Source organism: Equus caballus, chromosome 17 (assembly GCF_041296265.1).
Source record: "Equus caballus isolate H_3958 breed thoroughbred chromosome 17, TB-T2T, whole genome shotgun sequence".
Classification (NCBI taxonomy): Eukaryota; Metazoa; Chordata; class Mammalia; order Perissodactyla; family Equidae; genus Equus; species Equus caballus.
The window spans coordinates 24,562,047-24,568,792 of NC_091700.1; the positions used below are offsets into that span (position 1 = coordinate 24,562,047).

The 6,746-nt window shown below is 46.8% G+C and overlaps 1 long non-coding RNA gene across 1 annotated transcript; it reads left to right on the forward strand.

Annotated features, from left to right (window-relative positions):
* Positions 1-5,010: 5,010 nt before the first annotated feature.
* Positions 5,011-6,274, forward strand: LOC138918450 (uncharacterized). The gene is made up of 2 exons (XR_011427860.1): positions 5,011-5,834; positions 6,013-6,274. It is a non-coding gene; the product is annotated as an uncharacterized lncRNA (long non-coding RNA).
* Positions 6,275-6,746: the final 472 nt, after the last annotated feature.

The following is a 6,746-nucleotide window of genomic DNA, read 5'->3' on the forward strand; positions in this document are numbered from 1 at the left end:
GTTCCCCAAATAACAAGTTTAGAACATAAAATTTTAATTGCATGTGTGTGTGTGTAGGTACTGTTAAGAATAAAAAGGAAAGTACTGTGTTAAAAACAAAGTATCTTAATATTTACCAGTTTTGTGTCTAGTTTTTACATCGGTCTAACATGGAATAGGAAAATTTTGGTATTGTTAATAAAATTTTGGTACCAACAACAAAACAAAAAAGCTATGCTGTCAACAGATAACTGATGCTCCTAGGAACATACAAAAAAAATACGTTAGCAGAAATGAAATAAAATCAGATAGATGACAGAGGGCTTTGCAAACTATAAAGTGCCATAGTAGGACGAGGAGAGGTGAGTGGGAGCTCAAACAACGCTTTCTAAGACAAAGGATAGGCCTGAAAACCAGCGCTCTGCTGATTTCCCAGGTATTTAGGTTGGAATCGGCCCAGGCTCCTTGCCTGCCCCCGGCAGCCCCTCCCACCTCTCCCCACCAGGGGGCTCCACCCCTCTTTTCTGCTTCCGCTCCCTTTCCTAGCTGCCCCGCCCTCCCTTTCACCTGTAGATGCTCCCCCCTCCCCCCCCCCCCAATTATCCTCCCGCAAAAGAGTTTCCCTTCCTTGTGCCCCACTCAATCTGTGATCTAGACGTTACACGTTTTGGGAGCAACAGATGAAATAAAGCACAGCCCACCAGCCCCACCGTATTGCAACTGTTTCTGTCTGTCGCCCCCTGAAGCGGAAGGTGTGGGATTTGTCTATTCCCCGTGCCTAGCACGGTGTGGTAAATGCAGGCGCTCAACGAATACTGGGGATCTCAACTAAACTGGGACCTCCCAAGAGATGTGATCAAGGTTGCCTGAAGAACCACACTGAGAATCCACTGCTGATGGATTTGGATAGTTTAAAAATCATGGGGCCAGCCAGCGGCCTAGTGGTGAAGTTCTCGGACTCTACTTCCGCAGCTCAAATTGGGGGTTCGGATCCCAGGCGCCGACACACACACTGCTCATCAACCCATGCTGTGGCAGCTCGCAGAAGCAAATCCACATTTACACAAGGATTGGGGTTATTTCAAAAGTTCCAGTATGAAGGAGTGGAGAGGATGGCCCTTTTAATAATCTGTGTTAGGGCAATGAAGAACAAATCTTGGCTCCCATCTCACACCATACACAAAAATCAGTTCAGATGGATTGATGATCTAAATGTAAAAGATAAAATAAAGCTTCCAGAAGAAAATAAGAAAATATTTTCCTGATCTCAAGCTGGGGAAACGTTTCTTAAACGGGGCACCACAATCATTAACCATAAAGGAAACAGATAAGTTGAACTATAGTAACATTAAGAGCTTCTGTTCATCAAAAACATAATTAAGAGGGGCTGGCCTGTGGCCTAATGGTTAAGTTGGGCACACTCCACTTTGGTGGCCTGGGTTTGGTTCCAGGGTGTGGACCTACGCCACTCATCATTGACCATCTTGTAGAGAGGACCCACATACAAAATAGAGGAAGATTGGCACAGATGTTAGCTCATCGATAATCTTCCTCACCAAAAAGAGGAAGATTGGCAACAGATGTTAGATCAGGGCCAATCTTCCTCACCAAAAAAAAAAAAAAAAAAACACAAGAGGAGGCTCAGCCATCAGGCTTGATGGCACTTTTTTTTTTTTTGCATTTGCTTCTATTTTAGAGCTATCCTTCCCCCTTATCATGACACAAAGGAGTACTTGACAGTCAGTCATGCCTCTCAAAAATATTTAAATCTATTTTATATATATTTTTATGTTTTACATAATATATATTTATTTTATATATATATTAACTCATTCAATGTTCTTACTAACTTTATAAGTCATATATTATTGGCCCCATTTTCAGAGAAGGAAACCAAGTTTCACATAACTAATAAATGACATTGAAAACCATGAAGTATGGAAGTGACTATTTATTTAGAATAAGAAAAGAAACCACAAAATTAAAGTTGATAAATAACATAAACACTTCAAAGTCCAGGAAGATAATATTTGAATCAACTACCTAATGTACTTCTACAAGACTTTTGCCTTCATTTAAAAAATTATAGTAAAAAAATTGTAGTAAGATATGTATAAGATGAATTTACCATTTTAACAATTTTTAAGTGTATAGTTCTGTGGCATTGAGTACACTCACAATGTTGTGCAACTTTTAAATGCTGACTCCCCAGGTCCCCTCCCCCACCTTCTGGCAACTTTCTGTCTCTTTGAATTGGAGCACCCTAGGTACTTCATGTAAGTGGCATCATACCATATTTGTCCTTTTGTGACTGTCTTATTTCACTTAGCATAATGTCTTCAAGTTTCACCTGTGTTGTAGCATGTGCCAGAATTTCCTTCCTTTTTAAGGCTGAATAATATTCCATTGTATGATTGTTTATCTATTCACCCATCCATGGACATTTGGGTGGCTGCCACCTTTTGGCTGTTGTGAAAAATGTTGCTGTGATGGTGGGTGTACAAATTTCTATGTTCTGGTCCTTGCTTTCACTTTTAGCTTTATACCCAAAAGTGTAATTGCTGGATCATATGGTAATTCTATAGTCAATTTTTCTTTTTTTTTTTGGCAAGGAAAGATTCACCCTGAGCTAACACTTCTTGCTAATCTTCCTCTTCCCCTCCTCCCTCTAAAGCCCCAGTGCTGGTCGTAAGTCCTTCTGGTTCTTCTATGTGAGCTGCTGCCACAGCACAGCAACTGACAGACGGGTGGTGTGGTTCTGTGACTGGGAAACGAACCCGGGCCGCTGAAGTGGTGACAGCACCAAACTTTGTCCACTCGGCCATCAGGGCTGGCTCATCTATGGTTAATTTTTTTGAAGAATCGACCTACCATTTTCCACAGTGGCTGCACCATTTTATATTTTCATCACTCACAGTGCACAAGGTTTCCTATTTTTCCATATCCTCACCAACACTTGTTATTTGGATAACAGCCATCCTAAGGGATGCGAGGTGGTTCCTGCATTTTTTAACTTCATACTTTTTGATCTCTTCGTATATCAATGATTTTGTAGTAACATTTTCTACAGAAAGACATTTCAGTCTGTCTTCTTCTATGGTGGTTGGGAGTCATAAAATATGTGACTTCACACAGACATATTCACTGTGCATGATACTGCTACAGACTTTGTCCTGCAAGCCCAGAAATCCTGAAAAACACTTGATTTTCATCAAAAAATAAAACCACATAGGATGAATCCAATTTCTAGTCTCCACTGTTGAGTACATTCCTGAGAGGAGGGAATTTCTGTTTGACTCAGCATCACTGAGAATCAATTTCTCCATGGAAAATCTTACATGTCTCGTGATGAGAAGACTGCTCCACCTCCAATTCCTGTGCAGTGGGCAGTGAACACATTCCTAGGAGCCATTCCTACACCAGGACAGCTGGCGAGAACTTAATTGTACACAGAAGTGACTGTGAACCACGTAGATTCATCTCATCAACCCAAATTAAATGTAGCCCTACTTAATTTTTCTTTAGCAGGGTCCCCAAAATGCCCGTGCCTATTCCAAAGCCACTGACCCTGGGGGCAATGTGAGTGGTCTGTCTTTTTCTTGTTGATCCGTGGCAGTTCTTTACATATCACAGATATAAATCTTTTATCTGTTATATGCTTACAAACATTGTCTTGTACTCTGTGGCTTGCCTTTTCACCCTCTTAATTATGGTTGGTTTTTTTTGCTGAGGAAGATTTGCCCTAAGCTAACATCTGTGCCAATCTTCCTCTATTTGGTATGTGGGTCCTCACTACAAGATGACCGACAACGAGTGGTGTAAGTCCGTGCCCAGAATCTGAACCCAGGCCACCGAAGCAGAGCATGCCCAACTTAACCACTAGGCCACAGGGCCAGCCCCTCTTAACCATATTTTTGCTGAACAGAAGTTCTTAATGTTAATATAGTTCAACTTACCTCTTTCCTTTGTGGTTAATGATTTTGGTGTCCTGTTTAAGAAACGTTTTCCCAGCTTGAGGTCAGGAAAATAATTTCCTATTTTATTCTAGAAACTTTATTTTATCTCTCACAATTAGATCATCAATCCATCTGAAACTGATTTTTGTGTACAATGTGAAACGGGAGCCAAGATTTATTCTTTTTTAAAAAAAAATGTAGACATACGATTGCCCTAACTCCAGTTATGGAGACAGCCATCCTCTCCACTCCTCCACACCTGAACTTTTCCAATAAATCCAATCCCTGTGGATGTGTGGATTTATTTCTGGACTCTTTATTCTGTTCGATTGGCCGTTTTTCTATCCTAGCATCAATTCCACATTGTCTTACTTACTGTACATTTATAATGTCTTGATATCTAGTAGTGCAGAAACTCCAATTCTGTTCTTTTTTATGATTATCTCATTCTTGGGCCTGTATATTTCCTCATAAATTTTGGAAGCAGATTGTCAATTTCTGAAACAAAATAAACTGATGATAGTTTTATTTGGATTATATTGATCTACAGATCAGTTTGTAGAGAAAGTCACTTATCTTTTCTATGTCCTAGATCCGTCTTCTGAAAAAACAAGACAAAAATACTCACTGAGCAATTATGAGTGTTACATCAGACAGTGTATTTGCAAACTGGAAAAAAATAACCCACTATAGAAATGCTGGATATTTGTTACAAAACGAGAAGCAACACGTGCAAGGGCTGGGGAGAAATCCGCCTGCAGCAGATTTAAAAAGGTTGCAGCAAAGCTGGAGTGTGGTCGCTGTTGGCTCCTCCCCTCACGCTGGCTGGGAAGGCACAGGCGGGGGTTCAGGGGAGAGAAGAGGCCACTTTGCAGGGACTCCCCGTGTCAGCACTGGCGTCACATCCCAGCGGCCATCACAGCTCCTTATGACATTGTCTAAGTGTTTGCCTTCTCACGTCTTCCACTCTGTAGCCGGGAAACTGAGCATAGAATCCATTATGACTTATTTTTCAAGTACGCCTGCTGCGCGTCAGGGCCAGGTCCGCGTGGATCTGCCTTTCCACGTGTTCTGCATAGAACGTCACACCTGGAGAGGAGATGACCATGCACCACCAACGGGGAAAGGACTTCTTCCATTGACCATGCCTCCTCGGTCCCCTGGAGCGTGTGCTGAGTTAAGCTGAGGCCGTTTATGTGTGTTTGCGTGACTAGGGCATGGATTGGAGGCAGTCTCCCTTCCCCAGAGGCAGCCCGTTGGAAAACAGGAGGGTCTGAGACTTCACGCTCTGCGACCCTCAGCCCTGACTCTCCTTTCAGAGGCTTTCTGTGGACCCCTTGAACAAATACCTTTTGCCAAAGAGGAAGCCCCAGGCTGAAACAGAGAAGCACTGGGACCCTACAGCACTTGCTTTTCGTGGGGCATTCTCATCCCTTCTCTCTGCGTCTTCAGGGGCTGTCCACAGAGCCCCGCGCACAGGGGGCAGTGTTGGCAGAGCCCCTGACATTGTCCCAAGTGCCACAGGCCTGTCTCCCAAGGGCCGGGGCGCCCCAGTGGCCCCCAGCACTCGGCCCTTCCCGTGCACCGAGAGGAAGCGCAGGAGCGGGGTGAGCGCTGAGCGGAGGAAGCGCGAGCCGGAGCCCGAGGATGCGGGGAGGCAGCCTGCGATCTCCCGCCGGGCCCGCCTGGCTGTCTGCAGCAGAGTCTGCGTGTCCTCACAGGGCAGGGCCCGGGCGGCTGACTTGGCGTCCCATCCCCTTCACAGTCCTGGCGGGCCTGGGGGCAAGCGGCTGCGAGGAGCGTGGGCTTTGCCAGGAGGGCTGGCGGTACAGGCCCGGGGTTGTATTTGTCCCAGCGCCGCGCTGCTCCTCCAGGGACTGTGGCAGGGATGCTGGCCAGGTGAGCCCCCCGAGGACATCGCCAGAGGCCCCCTCATTCCTGGGGGGGTGGGGGGGGATGTCCAGGAGGACATCCACAGTGATGTCTCACTGTGTCGGGGGCGGGGGTGGGGGGGCAGACGGAAGCCTGACCTCGGGCGAGTCACATCCGGCTCCTTTTATCCCCCTGGCCCTGTCAGAGCACCGCCTGCCCTGCGCTGAGGGGAACCAGACGGCAGCCCCGCCGCCGCGGCCCGCCCTGCCCAGCAGCAGCCAGAAGGCCGGTCCCTGGGGGGGAGGAAGGAAGACAGCGGAGAGAATCAGACAAAGGAAGACCACCATAAACCAGCAGCATGTCTGTAATCAGGAGGGCCCTTTGTTGAGAGCTGGTCTAAACAAGTTGTGATCCCCTGGAAGGGGGCCATAAACCGAAGCCAAAATAAAGGTGCTTACAGCAAGGGAGACGGACGGGCTGCGGCCTCGTTTGGCCGCGATGGGGGGGTACTGGTGGCCCTAAGGCCCCGCCTGCGCTCCTTCCGAACATCACAGAACATCACAGACGCAAGCGCAGGGGAAGGGGGAGGCGCGGGATGGGGGCGCCCAGGGACCCTCCCACATTCCGGCCTGGGGGAGAGAGAGGGCAGGGTGCCAGGTCTGTGTGACAGCTGGAGATTCATGGCCAGAGGCCTGGAGATCTTCGCCCGGCTTCTCCACTCCTCTACAAAGTCCTTTATAATGGACTCGAGGGAGTCACACTCCTAAGAGGGTTTGAGGGCAGTTGTTTCTTAAAGTAATGCCTCTTAGGCCCAACTTATCAGCCTGGAAATGTGTGAGGAGGAAGTTTCACCCCAGGATCCACCTTCGTCAGGGAAGCTTCGTGCCGTCTGTGAGCCATGAGCAGATGGGCAGCTGTTGGTGAAGGTGAGGCCTGAAA